At 46.5% G+C, this 25,620-nt stretch overlaps 1 protein-coding gene across 1 annotated transcript in view; it reads left to right on the top strand.

Moving 5' to 3' along the window:
- Positions 1-25,620, top strand: part of PPP1R13B (protein phosphatase 1 regulatory subunit 13B) — an 84,440-nt gene that overhangs the window by 431 nt on the left and 58,389 nt on the right. The gene's annotated exons all lie outside the window — the stretch shown is intronic.

A 25,620-nucleotide genomic window follows, 5' to 3' on the forward strand; every position in this document is an offset into this window, starting at 1 on the left:
TGCCCCCGCCTGCAACGTGCTGGGCTCCCCTGGTTCCGGAAGCTGCTGTGGGCAGGAGCTCACGGAGGGGCGGGGGGGAGGGGGGCAGGTTTGGATCCTGGTTCTGGAAGCTGCTGTGGCAGGAGCTCACCTGGCGGGGGGGGGGGGGCGGGTTTGGATCCTGGTTCTGGAAGCTGCTGTGGCAGGAGCCTACCTGGTGGTGGTGGTGGTGGGGGGGTTGGATCCTGGTTCTGGAAGCTGCTGTGGCAGGAGCCTACCTGGTGGTGGTGGTGGGGGGGGGGGGTTGGATCCTGGTTCTGGAAGCTGCTGTGGCAGGAGCTCACCTGGGGGGGGGGGGGCGGGTTTGGATCCTGGTTCTGGAAGCTGCTGTGGCAGGAGCCTACCTGGGGGGGGGGGGTGTTGGATCCTGGTTCTGGAAGCTGCTGTGGCAGGAGCTCACCTGGTGGGGGGGGGGGTGCGGGCTCGCAGAGCCGCTCAGGAGCCATGCCTGGGGCTGTGCCTCCCGCCGTGCCCACACCCCCACCCCCGTTGTCACCGCGCTGCGGAGGCGGAGCACGCCCCTCCCCGGTGGCGCCGCCTGTGCCCTGCGCTCCGGGACGCGTCCTGCCGGGCGGGAGACACTGGCCACTGCGCCCCCCGCCCCCCCCCCAGTCTTCCCTTCCCGCCCTCTGAGCAGCGGTGGGTGCTGAATTCTAATTCTCTAGTCCAGCTTCTTGGGAAGCACAGGTCATGACACAGGAAGAGAATCGCACGGCCACGGCGGTGCCCAGAGGGGTGGGTTGGCTTCCCCAGTGCCGTCTGTTAGTGACATTCCCAGACACCGAGAGCGACGCAGCAGCGCCGTGCTCTCTGCGGCCTCTGCCTGGAAGCCCGAGTGCTCTCTGCGGCTGCGCCCAAGGGCGTTCGGTCGGACCCCTGCCCCCGGGCGCTTCCTCCTCGGCATCTCTTCCAGCCCGTCCTGCTGCAGCGCCTGAGCCGGAGATCCGTCTTTGGCACCCGGGCGTGTTGCGGTTCTGAGCGTTTGGTTTTCCGTGAAGGACTTGTCTTTAAGGGAGGGAGAGCCGGGTGAGCATCCGAAGACTCCGAGTCCCGCGCTGGCTCTGCTACTTCCCAGCTTTGTGACCTTGAACGAGTCACGGCCTCCCCGCCAGGAGTTTAGTGGGGACGGAGACACCCCAGGTCCGGGGCCTCCCTGCAGTCGGACAGCTTGAGGGGCCCAGAGTGCCTGTGGACGCCATGCAGATGTTTACCATCGAGCCTGGGCTCTGTGTCGGCTTCTAATTTTACCCCCTGCAAGATAAGGCACTTGGAAAGGGTCCCCTCATTCTGCCGGCCGGGTGTGGAGCATCATGGTGGTGTGGAATGGTGAAAGCGGTTTCAGTTAAACCTGTAAGGGTGGGCTGATGTATTACACTACAGTAATATGGAGGGTTACCTGCAAAATTTTGACTGATTTTATCATTGCGTAATGTTTAATTCTAAATACCCTGTTTTTTTTAAAAAAAGCTTAGTTTATATTTTTCACAGGATACATTCAGACATTTCACCTCTGCATGGCCGGTTTCTAGTCTGCCCTACCAGCTTTCCTTTGTAAAGAAGTTTGCTTAGCTGGCATTTGGGAAATTTCTTCATGATACTCAAAATAATCAAATACTGCTTTTAAAAAACAGCGAGGGCTATTAACTTGATCACCCTGCTTTTGTTTCAAAATGCCTTCTGGAGACAGATGGTATTTCTCTTAGTCCCTCTGTGTGGCCTTTAACTTTGTATTTCCTTCTTGATCCCTAAAAATACTACTTGTAGGATTGAGTCTTTCCTCTCTTAACACAATTGGGGTTGATTGTAAATGTAATGACATGTGATTCTTACCTGATAGTATCGCAAACTACATACCCAAGATATGAATAAGATTTTCTTCCTTTATTGTATATTTGGTGTTCATCATCATGGTGAATCATCGAAACAAGATTGGGTCGTATTTTGCATAGTTTGTAGAGAGCAGCACTTCCAATAGGAAGGTAATGTGAGCCCCACAGACACAATTTTAAATTTTCTAGAAAATACACTTAAAAGGGTGGTATTTTATTTTATTTTTTATTTTTAATTATTTTTATTGATGTCAGGAAGGGAGAGGGAGAGATAGAAACATCTATGATGAGAGAGAATCATTGGCTGTCTCCTGCACACCCCACACTGGGAATCGAGCCTGCAACCTGTGCATGTGCCCCAACCTGGAATTGTACGGTGACCTCCTGGTTCATAGGTTGATGCTCAACCATTGAGCCACACTGGCTGAGCAAAAGGGTGGTATTTTTAAAATAATGGCTTTTATTAACTCATTTATATCAGAAATACTGTCATCTCAGCACGTAATCAATATGAAACATTATTAATGCGATATTATGCCCTTTTTTTTTGTACTAAATCATTGAAATCTGGTGAGTTCAGTATGGGTTAGGGAAGTTTCACACTATGGAGCACATCTCCGTTCAGACCAGCGCATCCCAGGTGCTCAGCAGCCATGTGTGTTCAGTGACCACACAGGAGGCAGCGCAGGGTAGAGTGTGTTTTAGTTTATCTGAAAATTTGGCCGTTAGTGTGCAGTGTCTGTGGTGACTTCGAATTGACCAAGTGGTCAATTCAAAAGCATCTGACTATGTTCTCATCTGACACATCCAAGTCTTTGTAGAAGTCTTCAGCTTGCCCATTACATAGAGTTCCATGACTGTCTACTTTTAAACACATTTTGGAATTTCTCCTTATCAAAATGGTTTTGCATGCTATTTTCTGTAGTTACTCGCCTTTTTTTTTTTTTTTTTTTTTGGTCAGTGGATGACATTTTAAGGATGTTTTCCCAAGAAACAAAATGGGCTGTATTTTAACGATTATTTGTTGACTTGTCCCTAAGATCTGGACCTGGAAGCATTTAGGCTCTGCGTAAAGAACTCTGATAGAAATAAGGATTTTAATAAAAATCTTCTGATTCAGAGCCTAAAAGCATGAAAACTGTCTTGATCATTCGTCAACATCATTCTTCTTAAATATATTTTATTGATTTTTTTACAGAGAGTAAGGGAGAGGGATAGAGTGTTAGAAACATCGATGAGAGAGAAACATCGATCAGCTGCCTCCTGCACACTCCCTACTGGGGATGTGCCCGCAACCAAGGTACGTGCCCTTGACCGGAATCGAACCTGGGACCCTTCAGTCCACAGGCCGACGCTGTATCCACTGAGCCAAACCGGTTAGGGCAGCATCATTCTTCTTAAAAAAAGAGCAAACACTTGCAGTTGGTAAGTCTTTTTGTGCCTTGTGTACGGGTAGTGGTGCTAAGGATTCTTTTTCCTCTTCCAAAGGAATGCTAACTGCGTAAAGGAAGCTGTATGGCTCTGGGCTGAGTCCTGTCCCTCAGAAGGGCAGGCTGGTGGCAGTGTTTGGTTATGTTAGCAGTGGGACTCCTTACCTCCCGTGGACCCACGCAGTGGGACTAGCTGGCTCCTCGCATCTCCCGCCCTGGAGCCCTTTCACCACATGTCGCTATGGTCTGTGAGTCACGTTATTTGGTGCTTAATATTTAACGCCCATTAAGCGAACAGTCACTTATTTCAGTGTCTTCCCAACCATGTTGAAACGTTTAGAGGTATTATCACAGGTCTCCCTCTTTTTGAACCATCGGCTGTCATGTACTTGATCAGACAACAAATTGGAGTAGGGAGATCAGCTGCTAGGCCTCTCTAGTTAGTTACTGTGACCTCTGGACTTAAACTCTTCGGGCCTCTGTTTCTCATCTGTAAAATGAGTTGGTCCTGGTGATTACCGAGTGGTTATTTTGGTCCCAAACTTGATGTATAGCAGATGTTTTCATGAAGGTCCATACTATTCATATTGGCTACATCAAAGGGTGAGGCAGCCTGGCACACTTCGTGTTGGCAGCCTTTTAGTAAGCTGCCCAAGCACCTTTGTATGATAGAGCAGTTAGGAAGAGCTCCGTAGATGTTCGCTATTCTTGTTAATTAATAATTAAGTCACTGATAGGCTTAAATTTATAGCCTAATTCAGTAAACAAAGACTAGATAATTGTTTTAAAAAACTTGGAAAACATTTATTTAATTTCCCACATCACTAATCACTGGTATGAGTAGCTAAATCTTACATCTCCTCAGGAGAACATAGCACTATTGTCTGTTACATCCTATGGAGAACTTAAATCGTAGGTCACAGTGTCAAGAGCTCCTGGTTTTGGTCTCATAAGCTCTCTCTGAAATGACCTATGGAGAAGTTGTTTTTAAACAAAAATTACACACATAATATTACCATTTAAAATAATAAAACTATTTCTAGCCTTTGGACTGCCAAAAATTTCACAAAAGGAAAGGCAAAGCCTTGATCCTACAAAGTTGTGCCTATAAAAGCTTTTATTATTAGTTTTATTGAACTTAAAAATAGCCTGCATGGATAGCTCTTCTAAAGGCTGCGGTATTAAGTACAGCCATAAAGTTTTGCAGCTCTTTAACTTCCTACAGTGCAACTTAGTAATAGTGGGCACTCCGCCGATGGCACCTGCCACTCTGCGCCAGGGCCCTGGGTCGTAGGTTCTGTGGTGCTGTCTGCATTTTTATGGTGAACTGAGGCTCAAGAGCTAAGGACACTTGGCTGAGGCCCCCCAGCTAGGCAGTGGGCAAGCAAGGTTTGGAAACAAACGTCTCAAAGCCTTTGCTCCTGGCCTCTGGGCCAGTCACTCCGGAGTTTGCTGAAGTCAAGGCAAGGGCTAGAGGCGCTAGTAATCTGAGGTTGGCTGGCTTCCCACCTTGTGCTCAGTTCAAATGAAGCGCACAATTGAAAAGCATCCCAAGGCGAATCGTTTTCATAAAAAGTGATAGTTTTCACCATCTTGAGGGGCAGTGCTATTTTAAATGTATCTTTCTTTTCTCAGCATTCTCCTTTGAACAGAACATGTCGGTATACATACTTAAGAGTTACTTAGGATTTTTAGCAGGATAGGAGCTAAAAATATCACCAGGTTATTATATTGAAGTTATATAAGCATGCTTTTTTTCCCCCTGTATACAGATGGGCAATAGTTTTTCAGTAAAATTTTGGTGGGTTGGTGCCTTGAAGTGCTGTTGCCATGGTTCTTTCACAACCTATGGCTCAAGGCTGAATGGAGGCATGGTGGTGATCGAGTTCTATTGGGGCATTTTCTTGCTTGATTGTTTTATTTTGCTGCAGAGGCAGCTGTATGACTGTTGTTCATGCTGATTAAAAAGATTTGGAGGGCCCTGCGGGGAAGAATGGGTTTTATGTTGGCTGTGTTGTTTGCAATGCCTGCTGTGATACAAAAAGACATTACTCTTAAATCTGCTGTTACTGGATTTTGTAAAATAAAAATCCTTTCATGTGACATCATGCAGAACAGTAGAAGACTGAAAAAATGAGGTAGTTTTTATTAAAATTAGTAAGTGACATTCAAAATATTAAGTGTACAGTTCAGTACAGAATCTTGCCAGTGGTATGGTTAGTGTATCTAGAGAACATGTTAACTGAAGTGTGGGTAGCATCATGATTTATAACATGCTGTGATTATAATCATAGCTCAAGCAAATGCAAAGGCCTTGTGGTAGGAGTGTGCCCAGAATACTGGAGAAACACGAGGAGGCCCGTGTGGCTGGAGCAGACAGAGTATGTGAGGGGGGAATGGAGGAGATGCAGTCAGAAAGTGGGTGGTGTTGGGGGGCTGGTGTAGGATCCGGTCCTCAATAGGCTATGGTAAAGACAAAGGACATGGAGAGAACTTATATTGAAAGAAATGAAACAGAGCGGTTTACTTGCCTTCTATAATAAACCCTAATATGCAAGTCGACCCAACGCCAGAACTATCGGTCACTGTGACTCACACTGACCACCAGGGGGCAGACGCTCAATGCAGGAGCTGCCCCCTGGTGGTCAGTGCGCTCCCACAGGGGGAGCGCCGCTCAGCCAGAAGCCAGGCTCACAGCTGGAGAGCGCAGTGGCAGCGGCAGTGGCAGGAGCCTCTCCCACCTCCACAGCAGGCGGGTGGTAAGGAGTGAGGGGTCCTGGACTGCGAGAGCCCGGGACTGTAAGAGAGATGTCTGACTGCCAGCTTAGGCCCAATCCCCAGGGCCTAAGGGGGATCAGGCCTAGGCCGGCAGGCGGACATCTCCCAAGGGGTCGTGGACTGCGAGAGGGTACAGGCTGGGCTGAGGGACACCGCCCCCCCCCCCCCATGTACAAATTTCGTGCACCGGGCCTCTGGTCCTATATACTAAAAGCCTAATTTGCAAATTGTCCCCTCTACTGGGAGTTCAGTCACTTGCTATGACATGTGCTGACCACCAGGGGGGCAGCGCAAAACATGGCAGGCATCGGCGACATGGCACTGGCAGTGAGTGGCAGTGGAGGCGCTACCAGCCACGATGGGCCCTGAGGAGAGCAGGACCACAGTGGGATGGTGGAGCAGGTGAGCGGGCGGCGCCAGGACAAGGTGGGTGCAAGCAGGGCCCAATTGCCCAGCCGATCACCCCGCAGACAGCAATGAGCAGTGAGGGGGCGGGGCCACTGCTCGGTGCCCAGGCGCTGAGGGAGCCAAGCAGGGGCCCAATTGCTCCATCGATCACACTGCAGACAGTGACCAGTGATGGTGGCGGGCAGCGGGGCCACCGCCTGGCTCCCAGGCATGGAGGGAGCCAGGCAGGTGTCCGATGACTCAGGCAAAGGGGACCCTGGGGGCCCAGGTGCTGCCCAGGACCCAGAGGTCAGCTGGGACCTGCCCTTCCATTCCAGACGCTCATGCTTTGATCGCCGTCCAGGCCTGCGGACCACACCCGTTCATGCATGTTGTGCACTGGGCCTCTAGTTGTATTATAAGTAAGTCTGAGTAGCAGGCATTGCCTAGATGACTTCACTATAGCAAATAAGAGTCAGTTGGCTTACGTGTGAATTCTGGCTTCACCAGTTATTGACTCTCTGACCATGGAAAAGGTTATGTGAACCCTCAGGTCCTTGTCTCTAAGCAGAGGATAATAATGGTAACCATGGCGCAGCTGATGTAGTTCAGTGGTTGTGTCAGACCTGTGTATGAACCAGGAGGGCACGGTTCAATTCCTAGTGGGAGCACATGCTCGGGCTTCCGGCTCAATCCCCAGTAGGGGTCATGCAGGAGGCAGCCTATCAATGATTTTCTCTTACTGATGTTTCTTCTATCTCTTCCTCTCTGAAATCAATAAAAATATATTATTATATTAAATATATATTTTTAAAAATAATGGTAACTGTGTAGGGTTGTTAGGATGATAAAACAGATTTTTAAAGGGAAACGTGCCTGTTGTGTAGTATGCTTAGTAAGTATTAGTTATCTATATATATAAAAAACCAGCGACCGTAACGCCCTAACAACCGTAATGACCAGTCGCTATGATGCCCACTGCAGCCAGCAAACCGGCCAGATCAGGGGTGGGGTCTGCCAGCCAACCTCCCACAACCCCTCCCCTGGCCGCTGACCCCAGATACCCCCCACCCCATTTGGGGGTGGGGCCCACTGCCAATTACCCACAACCCCTCCCCCTGGCCGGTCCGGCCCTGATCAGGCCCCATTAGGGCCAGGCTGGCCGGACCCCACCCGTGCACGAATTCATGCACTGGGCCTCTAGTTTATAATAAGTTTCATTTCCTCTGGAAAGCTTTCACCATCTTTCCCTTGGCAAAATCCACCAATACAGGCATTCAACCTGGTGTGTACTTTTAAAAAAAAAATGTAATTCACATCCCATAAAATGCACCTTGTAATGTGTATAATTCAAGCAGCTTTTAGGGTACTTACAAGATTGCACGCCATCGCCACTCTCTGACTTCAGAATATCTTGCTGGTGTGTCTTTGCAGTACTTGGCATAGTTACAGTCTTTGGTGTGACTGGAGGATGCCTGTTTCTTGTCCTGTCCATTGTATGAAGGCAGGAGCTGTCACCTTTTATTTGCTATTTACACCAGTGCTTAGCCCAGCCGTGGGCAAACTACGGCCCGCAGGCCGGAACCGGCCCGTTTGAAATGAATAAAACTATTGAAAAGAAAGGCCGTACCCTTTTATGTAATGATGTTTACTTTGAATTTATATTAGTTCACACAAACACTCCATCCATGCTTTTGTTCCGGCCCTCCGGTCCAGTTTAAGAACCCATTGTGGCCCTCGAGTCAAAAAGTTTGCCCACCCCTGGCTTAGCCCAACGACTGGCCACATAGTCCGTGTTCAATGATGATTTGTTGAACGAAAGAAGATATGATACAGAAAGTAGTGTTGGACTCAGTTGTGAAGAGGCACGTGTGTGTGCGTCCTGTAGTAGGATTTGCATTTGATCCTGTGGGTGATCAGAAACCATCAGCATTTTGAAGAAGTAGAGTGATACAGCTAGGTTTGTCTGAGAGAATTCTAGCACCAGGACAACAAGACTAGCAGCCAGGAGACCAGTTGGTGCAGGCCGGACTCGGCCTGAAGGAGAAGAGAAAGACCCAGTCAAAAGGAGGTAAAGCAGATTTGATGGAGTGAGTGTGAGGGTGAATGTGCGTGCAAGTAAGTGTGATTGCTTGCAAGTGTGCTTACGTGTGAGTGTGTGTGCCCGTGGGTAACTGTGTTTGTGATTGAGAGAGAGAGAGGAAGGAAGGGCAGTGGCTGGAGTTGAGGATAACAAGTTTATTGCTTCAGCAGCCAGGCTTGTTTTTCCTTTACGATAGAGAACACTTGAGAAGGAAAAGATTTAGAGGGCTCTGTGGGGGAGGATGAGTTTTATGCTGGCTGTGTTGTTTGAGATGCCTGCTAGATGCAAAAAGACGTTACTCTTAAATGTTAAGTCTTTACTTAAACATAGCAAGCAAGGAAGTCTTTTGCCATGTACCGAGTGGTTTTTAATAGGTGTTTGGCGTTTTAGATGGCTGCCTGGGCATCTGTGGCACACCACACACATCAGCTTTTGTGCTTGTCGGTTGCTTACCATCCCCACCCTGACCCCCACTAGACCAAGCTTCCCTGGCAGGGGCCGGCCTGGGCCCCGTCTGTGTGCTCCCAGCACCTCCCATAGTTCATACATACACTTTTTACAGCAGTGTGTTCTGTGTCTGCATTGGTGGTGTGTGCCCTGCTTTTCACTCTGTTGAATGTTCATATTTCTCTCTAATGGCTGTCTTGAGAATAATAGCAGAAAATAATAGTTAACCTCACAAGAGATCGAAGTATAGAGATTTTTGTGACAGAACTAGAGATGAGAAGTGAAGTTTGGTCACCATGTGAGGAAAGACAATTTGGGGATTTACAGGAAAAAACACACACTCTCCAATAGGAACAGAGTATTCTGTGGTGAGAAATACAAAATGTGCAAAGGTATGGCATAGTGAGGACAGCTCTGGCTCCGGAGCCAAGCTGCCTGGCTTCAGGTTCTAGCTTTGCCACTCACCAGCTCCGTGGCCTTGGGCAAGTTACTCAGCCTCTGTGCTTGACTTTCCTCTTTGCAGTGGTACATAACTGAATTTTTAGAGGTGGTGGTGAGAATGGCCAGGTGCTTAGAGCACTGTGTTAGGGACAGGATAAGCTCTAGGATGTCTGCTCTTCCTGAGTTTTGCCCAGCGACCGGGAGGCTTCCTGGCGACCGGGGTGCAGTTGGGAAGACTGTTAGGGCACTGCACCCACCGAGGTCGCGCTTCTGTTCGTGCCGAGGGAGCCGGTGGTTTTTGCACACCTGCCATGTTGATAGGGTAGAGAGGGAATGGTTTGCCTTCTCTTTCTAGTGCAGGGGTGGGCAAACTTTTTGACTCGAGGGCCACAATGGGTTCTTAAACTGGACCGGAGGGCCGGAACAAAAGCATGGATGGAGTGTTTGTGTGAACTAATATAAATTCAAAGTAAACATCATTACATAAAAGGGTACGGTCTTTTTTTTCAATAGTTTTATTCATTTCAAACGGGCCGGATCCAGCCCGCGGGCCGTAGTTTGCCCACGGCTGCTCTAGTGCCTTCTGCGGCTGTTCTAGTGCCTTCTGCGTGCAGACCACAGCTCAGTGGTTTACCACTTACAGAGCCACTCAGTGTTGGATCTGGGAGCTTCTTTCTGCTCTACCGAGAGGACACCTCCAGGCTTCCTTATTCAAAACACCCCCTTTCTGGGCCTCCGTTCTCTCTGTGGTACTTGTGCTCACCGGGCATTTACTCGTGGGCGCCCTGTGGAAGCAGGGCTTCGCTTTGTTTTCCCACCCCAGTCTCCCCGTGCTTAGGGCATTGCCGCCTCTGGTAGCATCCAGGAAGGACTTGTGTACTGAGTGGCCTCAGTGGCATTTAGGGGCACCATTAGATGCTGCCTCTGTGCTGGGGCTGGCACAGCCCCTGTCGTAGCGAGCTCCCAGTGGGGCACAATCACACGAGCCAAACAGTGCCTTTCCGAAAGGTAAGGATTGCAAGGTGACGGAGCACAAGGTGTAGTTGGGACACAGTGGGGATAGGAGTCGTCTTGGGATGTCGGGAACGTTCACCAAGGAGTGACATTGGGGTGGAGTTTAGAAGGATGAGGAAAGGGGTGCAGGAGATAGGGAAGTGCTTATTAGGTATAATAATATGTGCAGGGCATTGCGATCTAATTTCCCGTGGTGTTTTGAGGGAAAGGCCAGATGATGTAAGGCGGAGGCTACAAAGGTGGGTAGAGGTCAGATTCTGAGGGCCATGTATGACCTGCATAAGAGTTTGGACTTCATCCTGAGAAAGATAGGAAACTTTTGAAGGTTTCAGAGAGGAAGGGAGAGGGAGAGAGAGATAGAAATATCAATGATGAGAGAGTATCATTGATTGGCTGCCTTCTGCACGCCCCCGACTGGGGATCAAGGCCGCAACCTGGGCATGTGCCTTGACCGGGAATTGAATCATGACCTCCTGGTTCATAGGTCAATGCTCAACCAGCTGGCTGGGCTGAAGATGGTTTTTATAATTGTGGTAAAATAACTAACATAAAATTCACCATTTTAATTATTTTTAAGTATACAGTTCTGTGGCATCAAGCACATTGCTCAGCAACCATCACCACCATCCATCTCCAGAACTTTTTCATCTTCTCAAGCTGAAACGTCTGTTGAAGGGTTTAACCAGGGTTGTAAAGGGCTCCAGTTGATGCGAGGTGTCCGGAGTCGACGAGAGGGATCTGCTAGGATAGTCGAGGCAGGAAAGGGTCTCTGAGCCGTCAGAATGTCACCAGAGAGTCTGGCCTTGAAGCCAGTTTTGTTTGGAGAACTTCTTCAGCCCTCACTTAACCTCTATCCTCCCATGTTGCACAATCTAATTCCAAATCTTCAGGTGCTGCATTGGAGGTTGCTAAAGGGGTGTCGCTGAGGGCAGACAGACTGATGGAAACCATAGAAAGTCACAGCTTTAAGTACAACCCGAGGTTGTGGTCTGAGGTCTGAGGGTGGGCAGATGTCACAATTACAGATTACACACATGATGGTAGCTGAAGTTCGCGTGATGACCGAGTCACCAGGAAAGAGTAAATATCCATAATGCAGACAGCAGCTGGGCACATTCCAGACGAGCTCTGTCCAACAGAAACATCAAGTGAGCTCCACATGCAATTTTAAAATTTCTAGTAGCCACATAAAAAGTGGGGAAGCAAGTTAAATTAATTTTAGTAATATATTTGATTTACTTACTATATCTAAAATATTATGTAAACATTATTAGTGCCTGGCCCGTGTAGCTTAGTGGTTGAGTGTCAGTGTGTGAACCAGGAGGTCACGATTCTATTCCCTGTCAGGGCACATGCCTGGGTTATGGACTCGGTCCCCAGTGGAGGATGTGCAGGAGGCAGCCGATCAATGATTCATTCTCATCATTGATGTTTCTCTCGCTCCCTCTCCCTTCCTCTCTGAAATCAATAAAAATAGATTTTAATAATAATACGCATTTTATTTTAACATTTTTTCCCACTAAGCCTTTCTGCCGGAAGCCGGTCCATCCTTGCTGCTTGACACAGCCGCTGCAGGAAAGAAACATCTGCCCAGCATATGTTTCAAGGGACCTGGCGTATATGGCATACTGTTCTTAATATGTTTGCTCTCCTTAGTGTTATGTGTTTTAACCAAGGTCACCTCTCTGAGAAAGGTTGTTTCCCCAAGTAGGGATTTTTCCCTGAAGTTAGGGAGGGGATAAAACCCCTTAACTAAGTGCCAGGAGGGTAGTTAATCACTTTAACTACAAACAATCACGCTTAAGTTACATAATCTTTACTCTCTGGAATGGAGATAAGAAACGCCCTAACCTTTGCAATAGAAATTGAAAGGATTAAAATCAACTGGTATAAATACAGATGTAACAAGACAATAACACCAGAACTCGGCTAGAGATCCTGGCTAGGCTGCAAATTCCAGAACATATTTTGTGCATATATAGTACATTTCATTATGAACTACCCACGTTTCAAGTTCTTTATAGCTATGTGTGGCAGTAGCCACATCATATGTACTATAAAGAACCTGTAAGCCCTGGCCGAGTGCCTGGGTTTCAGGTTCAATCCCCAGCCCTAGTTGCGGTGCATGTGTGAGGCAACTAATGGATGTCACTCTCTCACATCAATTACATTCTCTCCCCACCCCCGTGTGTGTGTGTGTGTGTGTGTGTGTGTCCATGTCCATGTCCCTCCCTTCCAGTCTCTAGAAATCAGTGGGAAAATACCCCTGGGTGAGGATTAACAACAACAAAGTCCCCGGCAATTAGTAAGCGCTATAGTGGGTGCCATTATCCCCCAAATATTCATTCTTCCAGAGTGTTAGATGGTGTGTCAGTGCTCCATTTTAAAGTCATTCTTGCTTTGGGAACAGCGTAATTTCTGATGGGCGTTGAACAAGTTTCCACAGGCAAAGAAAGATGTTACATTGTAACTTTGTGAGAATACTCTCTCATCATGTCTTTGGGTCATCAATTTCTTGTTTGCTGCAACATTGAGGCTGCTTAACCACCGCAGAAATAGTGTAATTAATAATGAAAGGATTTAGAATTATAATTAAAATTAGGGAAAATTTGAAACAGTGGTTCTATCAACATTTAATTATTAGTGCTATAATTAAATGACCCTCTTTCTGAAATATTTTACCAATCCTACTACGTGTGGGGCGACTGCCTAGTCTGACTTTTCCCATCAGTATGCTCTGACACACTGGGTTATTTTGAGGGTCTCACCTTCTAATATTATTTGTATTTAGAGTAGAAGAGTATAAAAAGTAAAACCAAAACATAAGAAGGTCACTGTCTCGCAAGTGGAAGACATTTGCGAAGTGGAAGCCCTTCATTACCATCTAGAGCAGCGGTCCGCAGCCTTTCGCACCTCACGGACCTCCAGTGGTCCACGGAGCACCTGCTGGCGACCGCTGCTCTAGAGTGAAGCCTGGCTGGAAACAAGCCCATGGGGGTGTGGCGATTAAATGGCACAGAAGAGAGCCGTGCCTAATTGGGCAGGAGTATCTGATCAGGGCTGTTTTCATCCGTCCGTCATTGGTACCCCCTCCCTGCTGCCCAGTGTTCGCAGTTAAATGGATTCTCTACTTAGAACACAATCTGCCTGCCCTGGCTCCCATTCACCATCTCCCCTCCCTCCGTGGAGGATTCCAGTCTCAGCCTACGGCCGCTTCCTCTGGGAAGTCTTTCGGGACTGGCGTCCGGGGCAGGCAGCATTCTGCAGCCTTCCGTGGGCTCAAATGGCGCTCTGCAGCTTCCCACTGCAGTTCCCTGGTGTCTCTCCCTCAGCTCCGGGCTTGGGGAGGGCAGGGAGGGGCCTGTCCTGTTGGCTGTGTGTGTGCCAAGCCTGCCCAGGGCCAGGATGGGCTCAGTGACACTTTCCCAAACAAATGAAGGAGCGATTTTGTAAATGGGTCCAATTTATGTTATGCACAAGGTAAAACGTTGCTTTGCACAGTGGGTTTTGGCTTCTTGTGCCTGTTATACTGCAGTGTCTCGCCATAAAACAAACCCAAGAACCCACTTTATAACCTTATGTGGTTATTTGTCTCTAGAATTGAACAAATCCTCAAATATCATTGTTAACAGAGAAAGCTTATGGTCTAGTCAGTTTCTGATGGAGTCCTTTTGAAAGATTGCTAGTTATTTGATACGAAGGCTTATATGGGGTAATCATTACCCGGTAATGGGAGGGAAAGTGAGATATTTTTACAATAGTAATAGTAGCTGCTCATGCTTTTGGTAGTAAAGTCAAAATAACTAAGTTCCATGACTAAATTTAATGGACAATGAACTTTTGTGTTTGTTTTTTTTAGAATATATTTTTATTTATGTCAGAGAGGAAGGGAGAGAGAGAGAAACATCAATGATGAGAGAGAATCGTCGATCGGCCGCCTCCTGCACGCCCCATACAGGGGATTGAGCCTGCAACCGCCTGTGCCTTGACCAGGAATTGAACCGTGACCTCCTGGTTCATAAGTTGATGCTCAGCCACGCTGGCCTGGCTCTCGGCTGTTTTTGTTATGTGGAAACTGTGATTAAAGTTTCTTCATGGGACACTTTATGGCAAATGATACAAAAGAACCTGTTTCTGGCAGGTTTAGCTAATATTGCGAGAAGCCTGGCGCTAGAGAGCATCGAGGTGAACATTCTGTACCAACATGGAATCAGGCAGGACAAGACTGTAGACTCGGGGTTCTCAGTTTTTTGGAGGCTCAAATAGACGTTTAGATCTTGGCAAAATCTCACTGCCTTCATGTCCTGCCCCTCCCCAAACACCACCTAACATCGTCTACGTTTAATTGGCTTACACTTGTGTTTTGAAATTTTCAGTTTGTGTATTGAAGCTGTGTTTGTTTGTCAGAACCATTCCTTACACTCTCTGTTCCTGCAAAGCGAGGAGGGCTGGACAAATAATGAAGAGCCTTCCTAGGGCTCACTTCTTAGCGGGTGTGCGGGAGCTGCCAGAGGGCCTCCGCCCTAAGCGCTGCTTTAGGGCAGCTCCGGGGCGCAGGTGGGCTCCAAGCTCGAGTTACATGTGAATTCTGAACCCAGGCCTAGAGTGGGAGCAGTTCTGTGCAGGGTGTTGGAGCTGCCTTACAGCAGGTGTGTTTGTGCCCCCACTATATGCATCATGGAAATGCGAACGGCATAGTAGGGGAGATAAATGTAGTACAGAAAAGGTGGCAGTCAGCAGGTATCTGCACAACAAACACCTGTTAACTTCTATAATGTGCCAACTCAGTTCTAGGCACTGGAGACTTAAAGACTCTAATCCGCCGAAACCGGTTTGGCTCGGTGGATAGAGCGTCGGCCTGCGGACTGAGGGGTCCCAGGTTTGATTCCGGTCAAGGGCATGTACCTGGGTTGCGGGCACATCCCCAGTGGGAGATGTGCAGGAGGCAGCTGATCGATGTTTCTAGCTCTCTATCTCTCTCCCTTCCTCTCTGTAGAAAATCAATAAAATATATTTAAAAACAAAAAAAAAAGACTCTAATCCCCCGTCTTCAAGGGGTTTGTAGTCTAGTTGATGGAAACATGCAAAATAGGTACATTGTGGGACAGGAGTGTGTGAGAGCGCAGACTCAGGCGGCCCTATTCCAACCCTGCCCCTGCCACTTCCTAGCTGGGTGGCCTTAGACAAGTTACCCGACCTGTGGGAGCTTATCTCCTCATCTGTAAGGGAAAGTGACAATGCCTGCCTCTAGTGAATTATGGCAGGCCCTATAGGGAAATAATCTGTAGCCTGAAGAAAGAATGAAGCAGAACTGTGTGTTCTCATGGAAAAATGCCCAAAAGATAGTTTTGGCTGAAAAAAAAACACTCTACTTCATGTGGTCTCACTATAAGAAGAAAAGAGTTTGTGGTGCAGAAAAAGATCTGAAAGGATAGATACCAGGCATTTGAAGTGTGGATCATTAGGGGCACTGTTTTTAATTCCCTCTATTATTAGACTCTTAAAAAGATTTTATTGATTGATTTGAGAGAGAGAGAGAGAGAGAGAGAGAGAGAGAGAAACATTGGTTTTGTTCCACTTCACTCATTGGTTGCTTCTTGTATGTGCTCTGACTGGAGATTGAACCTGTAATCTTGGCGTATCAGAACGACACTCTAACCAGCTGAGCTACCTGGCAAGGGCTTATCAGTGGTTCTCAACCTTCCTAATGCTGCGACCCTTTAATACAGTTCCTCATGTTGTGGTGACCCCCAATTTCATTGTTACAAATTGAACATAATTGAAGCATAGTGATTACAAAAACAATATGTAATTATATATGTGTTTACCGATGGTCTTAGGCGACCCCTGTGAAAGGGTCGTTTGACCCCCAAAGGGGTCGCGACCCACAGGTTGAGAACCGCTGGCTTGGATTTTTTTTTTAATATATTTTATTGATTTTTTACAGAGAGTAAGGGAGAGGGATAGAGAGTTAGAAACATCGATGAGAGAGAAACATCGATCAGCTGCCTCCTGCACACTCCCTACTGGGGATGTGCCCGCAACCAAGGTACATGCCCTTGACTGGAATCGAACCTGGGACCCTTCAGTCCACAGGCTGATGCTCTATCCACTGAGCCAAACCGGTTAGGGCTTAGATTCTTTTGCAAAAATAATGTACGCATATTAATTTTCCACCCCCAAAATAATAAAGATAATAGTTTTAAAAAACAAAAAGCCCTCCGCCCAGGATTGAACAATATGGCGCACGGAGAATGCCCAGCAGGAGGTCTAGCACATAGTCAGTGAAGGGAGACTGTTACCACTATTGCTGGACTGGCAGCTGATGTGGGGGAAGACTGCTAGACTGTAAAACCCTGGATGGGTGAAGTCGCGTTCTGCCGTTTGAATTTCCAAGGTCAGCCGATTCCTTGCGTGTAGGATCTTGGTTGTCTGGTGGGGCCCAGATCTGGGCATGAGTCCTTATGCCCCATGGACTTTCGCTGGCCTTGGGTGGAAGAGACCAGACCTACACACGGGTCCGGTGTCCCCAGCGCACACGCACCCCTCTCTGTCCCCTCTTCTCATTCTCCTGTGAGGATAAAAACATTGTCTACCTCCCCTTGAAGGGAGGGGGAGCGGCCTGCCCAGTTGTGACGCCTGTCCTAAGGGACCCGGGACTGTCCTGGGCAAGGTGGTGCCGTAGGCTCTCCGTCATTCCTGGGCTTAGATTTGGACCTCGAGCAAGGACGAGCCTCTCTGGGCCCAGCTTCTTCACCTGTCAGATGAGGATGGTGCTCCTCCCTTTCACTTACATGCCATAACCTGTTCTTTTCCTTGTTCCTGCTGCATAAAGGATTGGAGAAGAATTTTTTTGAGGTTGTATCGATGGGTCATTGTAGAAGGCTTGCCTTTCATCTGCCTGTGAAGTAGATGGACTGAACATGAAAAAAGAGAAAACTATTTTTTGGGTTTTTGTTTCCTTTTTAGATCTGATTTTTAAATGATTTGTTGCTTTCCGGTACTCTCTCTGGAGAGTGTCTTCTTGTGGGTGAGACAATGTCGTTTTCCAGGGGCATGATTTACAGCGGGTGCCATTCATGCAGGTGTGCAGGGACCTCTTGATCTTGCCTGTTGTGCTGGGAGTCGGTCAGAGAGGCCATGTTTGTTCTTAACCATATGGCAGTGATGGCGAACCTCTGACACGCGAACTCATTTTTTTGGTTGATTTTTCTTTGTTAAATGGCATTTAAATATATAAAATAAATATCAAAAATATAAATCTTTGTTTTACTATGGTTGCAAATATCAAAAAATTTCTATATGTGACATGGCACCAGAGTTAAATTAGGGTTTTTCAAAATGCTGACATGCCGAGCTCAAAAGGTTTGCCATCACTGCCATATGGTCACCTCAACTGCTGTCTCCTGCCGGCAGGCCTGGGACTGATTTAGGATTAACAAAATGGTGTGGCTTAGCTTACATTTTCCAGGATCCCGCGGATGTGTATGGAGCCCTCTTATTATATGTTCAACGCGTATGACTGGTCTGCTTTATGATCAGCTACTGTTTATAGCTTGCACTTGATTGCATGTCCCTGTGTCAGTTTTGTTTCATGGTTCTCTTGCTACTTCATTTTAGTTTGTTTCTATAATATTAAAAGTTCTGGGGTTTCCCCCCTAACCTTCTCAGCGCCCCTAATTGTTGTCAGGTATTTAAATAAATGAGAGAGAAAGGAAATTAGATTTGAGAGCATGTTGCTTGTCAGATGTCTTGCTAGACATTTTACAGACCTTCTCATGTAATATTAAGTAAGCAGCATAATGAAATAAACTGCTGGGAGGGAGCAGCCTGCCCGGCTGAGAAGCAAAAGACCTGATTTCAGCCTTTGTTTTGTTACTAAGAAGATTTGTTAACCTTGACAGATTATTTCCTTCTCTGGGCTTCTGCTTCCTGGTCTGTAAAATGGGGAAAGAGTGGTGGTGAGGTGAGGTTCCTCTGGTGCTAAGATTTGACAGCTCCTCGTTATGATCGCCTTCATGTGACACTCAGCATCTCTCTTGTAATTACGTTGAATACTTACAAAGGATTAAAAAGCTTAACCTACTCTTAAGACTTAAGAAGCTTACATTTTCTCTAAAATAACTCAAATTACCCAAAAATAATTTTTATCTTTTCTTTCCCCCAAACAACTTCAGTGACTATTGAGGGGAAATCGATGCACCTCTACGCTGTGCTCTCAAATTTGATGAGTTTAATAGGACTGGTTACCTTAGGGAACACAATACTTCATTTTTGTGTTAAAATACAGGTCATTGTGAGAACTTCCTGAGCGCTGAGCCAACAATAACATGCTTAGTATTTCTGAGACGAGCGGAGCAGGAAAGGAAAACTTTGGGCGCTGTAGCAACAGAAAGACCAAGGGAAAGACGATCTGCCAGGCGAGTCCCATTTTCTCTCCTTTCTGGGTGGAAACAGGCAGGGCTTTCAGCTTGGCACAGGCGGGCTGCCTTGTGTTTGCGAGGCTCCTGGCCCTGGGAGTGGAGGGAAGGAGGGGCGGCCGCTGCTCATGCTCCGTGGAACTGGGGACTGAACAGGTGCTCTGCTGACCTTTCCTCCCTCCCCGCCCCCTTTGGTTTTGTTTTCATTTTGTGCAGGTCGAGGGCTGGTCAAGGCCTGGGAGGCAGGGTGGTGTGCTGGTCCGTGTTCACATCTGAACTCAGCTACCTAGTAACTGTGGTGCCTCCATTTTTATGCCTCAGGTTTCCCATTTGTGAAATGCTAATGATTTTAGTACGTAAATTCATTTTGGTTTCAAGTGGCAGGAACCAACTCTTATATCTGACATCTGAGAAAAGAGAGGATCTATGGGAAGGACACGGGAGGGAGAGCTGAACAACTGAATCTTCCGGTGGAGCAGGACCTGGGGCAGCGCTGGGGGACCTGGCAGCGGGCGGGGCAGGCCTCCTTTCCCCAGCCTCTGTCTCACAGCCCACACGCCCTCCATCACACGCCCTCCATCAGCCCGTCTCATCAGAGCCTCCACAGCCTGCCCAGCTTCCGTTCTGCACGACCTCTGGGAGTCTCACTGCCTCCTGGATGCTTCTCCTGTTCAGCCTTCTAGGGTCTCCCTGCTTCTGTGCTCTTCCCTCAGCCCGCTCTCCACAAAGCAGCCAGGGTGAGCCCACGAGTCCTTGTGCTAAAACACGCCCTTCCTGGCTGAGAACTGCCAGGGCTTCCAGGCTCCTCTGAGCAAAAGCCAATTGGAAGTTTACCTCTCAACTCCTATTGTTCCCCCCTTGATCTCTGCGCCAGCCGAGCTGACTCCTATGGATTCTGCATTTTACCAGGCATTCCTCTGCCTCAGGGCCTTTGCCCTAGTCCCCCCTGCCTCCGTGCTCCTCCTCCAAGCTGCCTGCTGCTCCCTGCCACCTCCTTCAGCGAGGCCTTTTGTAACCGCCTTATTTAAAATTAAAGGTGTCCTGTCCCCATGTCCTTTGCCTGCTGTGTTTTTCTCCATCACCACCCATCAGACTGCATGTTCCCCCTACTTACTCTGTCTCTTTCCCCAGGCTGTAATCAAAGCAAAACTCCAGGGGGCGAGAACCCTGCTGCCTTGTCAGGGCTGCCTCTCCAGTGCCTGGCACAGAGCAGGCGCTCAGCAAATACTTGTGGAATGAACAACATTTTTTTTTGTCACGTACCTCCCTGCGTTGAGTCAGCAGTGTCAGGAGGGATGGGCATGTAAAATAAGCATGACCCCTGGGAACTTACCCGTGTGTGAGTCCCCGAGAGGAAGGGAGAGAACTGTTGTCTGGAAGCCACCCCACTCGGGGTCCCTGAGGTCGCTGTGAAGACTAAGTTGGTGTATGGTTGCCTAGTGGGTGCTGAGAAAATGCTCACTCTTCCTTTCAGAAGCATGACTTCTTGTCAATACTAGCATGCAGAAATTCAGTCATTCTCCATAGTAGAGGTTACCACTTGGAATGGTAAAAAAAATATGGTCGTATAATAATAGGACAACTCATGCAGCTAATGTTTTAATGGGTAATGGAATGTATAGTTCTCTCTTCAGAAGGAATGGTGTGGAAGCTTTGCAGATTGTGCACAAGCTTTTATCAAAAGGCTCTCTGGCATCTGAGCAGACACAAACCTCAGGACCCAGGCCAGGTTAAAAAACAACAAAAACAGTCAAGTTCATAAGAATCAGAAGGCATGAGTTTTCATTTTAGCTTTTCTTTAGTAGGATTTTTTTTCTCTGAGTCAGTCTCACCTGTTAAGTGCATTCATCTTTGAATTTTGTAATGAATCTTCTCTAATTTACTCTTTTATATTCATACTTATAATGTTTTACTTTTCAAAGGTACATGTACATTAGATGTATAAAGTGGGTTCTTCCATTATAAAAAATTGTTTGACTTTATGTTCCTATCTGAAACTTTTGGATAAAGATGGTTTCTTGTAGTTTCATATATAAGGTTGAAGAACTTGAATAGTTGTGTCGTTTGTTTGCTTTTGTTTTAAGTGATCATGAATTTAAGCACTGTTTTGTTCCCGAGCTATTGGAGTAGAAATTTAAGCTTTGGAGCCAGACACCTTTGGGTCAGACACTCTGGCACTTCTTAGTCATGTGATCTTGGGCAGTCCTTCAGTCTGTCTGCAGGATCATCCTAGCACCTCACTCCGCAGGCCTGTTGGGAGAGTTCAGTGATACAATGTGGGTAAACAAAGGTCCTGTTCACCACCACAGTGAGCACTGAAATAATAGCTGTTTTTATAATTAATAAATTGTAAAAAGTCCTTTGATGCTAAGTATCTATCTATAACAATAAAGGTGTAGTATGCAAATCAACCGAATGGCCTAACAGCAGACTGACCATCCGGACGACCATGCTATGACACGCACTGGCACCAGGCCATCCAAGGTGGGTGTGATGTGATTGGCGGGGAGGGGGGGGGGCTGCCATTACCCACGATTGTCCCGCAGAGGGAGGCCCAGGCCACGGGCCCGTGGGGCGATCAATCGGGGGGCTTCCCTGATCATCCCAAAGAGGGAGGCCCAGGCGATCAGTGGGGTGGGAGGGACAGGGGGGGTGTGGTGGCGGATGCGGGCAGTGCCAGGCCAAGGCAGGTGTTGGCAGGAGGTAGGGCCGCAAAGCCGGGGCTGCCGAACCGGCAGCTGGGGAAAGGAAGGCCTACTCTTGCACGAATTTCGTGCATCAGGCCTCTAGTCTTATTAAAAACCTCATTCTGATTTTAGACATTTAAAATATGTCAATACTAGCAGAATATGCAAAAAAGAGAAGTGTGTAGCTCTGTAAGTACCTTACCTCCAACAACCAATTTTCCTAAGCATAAAATACGAGCAAGCCACTTACTGTGAAAACTTATTTAAAAGCTTTGAGGTTTTACTTTTCAAAGTTGCTAACAGAGCTTAGGTAAGTCTTTTTATAATAGGTTCTGTAGGGAGATTAGTAAATTAGTGTTTAGTTTTCTTTTTCATAATGACTTTTAGATCCTACTCACAGTTGTCATTGAACAGTGCGAACACTGAACATTTTCTTCCTCCGAACTCGCCCAGTTAGGTGGAACTCGACCCCCCTGTGTCTCCGCTGTAACAGTGCTGGTCTGTCTTGTTCCGCTGGTATGTCTTATCATGGCTCATGTCATTAGGGCCTGAATTGAGATTCCACAGGGCCTCGGGGACATCTATTTAAGTATTTTTCCTCTGTAAATGGCACAGGCAATCTCCAGGCACTCAGACTTTTTGTTTTCCACACTTCAGTTTTGCTTAGCTTTCTAAAGATGAGAGACATTTTGGAAATGGTAACTCAGAGCATTATAAGCAAATTCAAAGTAGCATCTGGTTCTCAAAAGCTGATTCAAATCTGAAAAAAAAATGGACAGAGTCATTTGTAAAAAGACAAGGGCTCTATTGGACTTTTCCTTTGTAAATTACATTCTCATTAAAAAAAATGTTTTTTATTGATTGATTTTTTTTCGAGAGACAGACATGGATTTTGTTGTTCCACTTCTTTATGCTTTAATTGGCTGATTCTTACATGTGCCCTGACCGGGAGTGGGACCTACAGCTGTGGCCTGTCGTGATGACACTCTAACCCAGCGGTCGCCACCCCTCAGACCTCACGGACCACCGCTGCTCTAGCCAACTGGGCCACCCGGCCAGGGCTGCATTCTGATTCTGTACCAGACAGATAGTATCTACCTACTGTGGTGGATCTGTAGACATGATTACATTAAGGCAGTGATTTTTCAGCTGGTGTGCTGCAGAAATTTTAAAACATTCGATGCCTGGCTCTCCCTCCCCTTCCCTCTCCTCCCCCAGGCCAGTCACCTTCACCTTCCTCACTCTCAAGCTCCTAAGGCCCTTCCTTCCTCCATAACTTGTTTCCTCAGCCCATTTCTCCTACAAATTACTTTTTCCTCCTCTGTGATTTTCCAAATAAATGTCCTCTTATTAAAAACAAAACCAAAAAAACATGCAATACCTGACCTCTCTTCCCTTAGATTGTCAAATAAAAAATGACAGCAGCCAAAACAATAGTTGTCCAGTGTGAATGAATCAAAATTATACCCTTTTTTGGATCAGAATCCAAAAATATATTTGTTGGTGTGCTGAAGGATTTTAGTAATTAGTTTGTGTGTGCCATGAGATGAAAAAGGTGGAAAATCGCTGCATTAAGGTGTTCTTTCAGGGGCTTAATTTTGCTAATTATCTGTGTTGTTTTAAGCCTTGTTTCTTGCTGGGAAAAGGATTAGTGATCAACTTTGGGTATTAATAGACATGATTAAGCCAATATTTGTACAGCTATAAATGTTTATTACTTGAGGAAAGAAAAATGTATACAAAAGAAACTATATGTTTATTCAAAGTTGTTTTTATTGGGAAAAATACTTTACTGATTATATAGGTTGAATAATTAGCATAGCTAGATATTTTTAAAAACAACAACTTTAGCCCTAGCCAGTTTGTCTCAGTGGATAGTGTTGGCCTGCAGGCCAAAGGGTCCCAGATGCGATTCTGGTCAAGGGCACGTACCTTGATTGCAGGCTCCTCCTGGGCCCTGGTTGCCGGGGGGTTGGGGCGGCAGGGGGCTACCAGTCGATGTGTTTCTCTCATATCAATATTCTGCTCTGTCTTTCCCTCTCTCTTCTACTCTCCCTAAAAATCAATAGAAAAATATCTTCGGGTGAGAATTCACAAAAAAATAAAATAAAAATAAAATAGCTTTATTGGTCTGTGATTCAGCCTCTGGAAACCACTATCTACTCTCTTTCTTGGTGGGTTTGCCTCGTCTCGGCTTCTCATGCAGATGGAATCACATAACATGTGACCTTTTGTATCTGGCTTCTTTCTCTCGGCATAATGGTTTTTAGGTTCATTCATGTTGTAGCATTTACTTCATTCCTTTTTATGAGAAGTAATATTTCATATATCGATACACATACCACATATCATTGCATAGATAGATATAGATGAATTATCCATCAGTTTGTGCTATTTCCACTTTTGGGTTATTATGAGTAATGCCTCTGTAAACCTTTGTGTTCAGGTTTTTGTGTGGATATGTTTTAGTTCTCATGGGTATGTACCTAAGAGTAGATATGTTTTTTAGATACATATAGGAATATATGATCTTGAATTTTACAGAGAAATATGTAGAAAGAGGAAGTCTTATTCTGAGAATTATTGGAACACCTAAGTTGAATTTTTTAAAGGTCAAGAAAATTTAATTATAGATCATTTATATAGTTTTGTGAGGTAACCTTTACGGTTGATTATTTAGAAGAATGCATGATTCTTTGTTCTGGTGCCCTTGTATAATGAATAATGTTGCATTTCAGATAGTTTCAACTATAAAAACTGGATAAAACAATTTGTTGAGAGGTTATTAAATAATGGGGAGTATATTGCAAGTAGGAAAGTATTTATTAAGACTTTTGCTATCGTTCCTTTTTTATTTTGAAGCAGTTTGAAGTAGGGGTTCAGCCATAGCTTTGGAGTCAGACAAGGGTTAAGTACTGCTCACGGTTATTGTTGGCTCAGTGACTTGGAGCAAGTTATTGAACTTGTCCTCCTTCCCCTGAGCTGCAGGACGAAGGTGGTACTTATCTCCTAGAGTTGGTGTGAATTCAGAAGGTGCGACATAGACATCTCAGTGCCTAATGACGGGCACTGTGATGTCCCCCCCCGCACCCCCCCCACCACCCCAAGCACGATTCCTCATTTAGTCCTGGTAGGTTTCATGAGGCCCCGAGAGCAGTATTTTTCAAACTGCTTGAAACATGGCCCACACGAGGGAACACCTTTACAGAGTGACTCGGTCATACACATATCCACACACATCTCTATGCAGTGATAAACAGGATGGGCAAAAATAGGTTTATTCTTGTATTATTAATTATTGTATGATTTATTTGTACATAACTGTAAACCTACTTTTTCCCACCCTGTACAGAGTCAGACTTTCAAGAGAGAACTTTTGCCATGTGTGATGGACTGTTTTATTTTTACTTTAAATTAATAGACTGTTTTTAGAGCAGTTTTAGGTTTACACAAACATTGAGTCTTGACCATTTCCCCTATTATTAACATCTTGAGATAGTGCGGTACATTTGTTGCAGTTGATAAACTAATGTCGATATATCTATACATATAAAAGCCCAGTGACTGAATGGCAGAACGACCAGAACGACTGGTCGACCCGTCACTATGACGCACACTGACCATCAGGGGGCAGACGCTCAATGCAGGAACTGCCCTCTGGTGGTCAGTGTGCTCCCACAGTGGGAGCGCTGCTCAGCTGACCGGGATGAGCTGCGCTCTCAGAGCAGGCGATCCCTGCAGGCCATGCCACCCACCAGTGCACGAATCTGTGCACCAGGCCTCTAGTCTATCTATATATATAAAAGGCTACTATGCAAAGTGTCCCCTCGGGAGTTTGACCGGGAGACCAAGAGTTCGATCGCTTGCTATGGCGTGCGATGACCACCAGGAATGACATGCGCTGACCACCACAGATAATTAGCAAAATTAAGCCCTGAAAGAACACCTTAATGCAGCGATTTTCCACCTTTTTCATCTCATGGCACACACAAACTAATTACTAAAATCCTGCGGCACACCAACAAATATATTTTTGGATTCTGACCCAAAAAAGCGTATCATTTT

The sequence above is a fragment of the Myotis nattereri genome (assembly GCF_964212035.1).
Source record: "Myotis nattereri genome assembly, chromosome: 1".
Classification (NCBI taxonomy): Eukaryota; Metazoa; Chordata; class Mammalia; order Chiroptera; family Vespertilionidae; genus Myotis; species Myotis nattereri.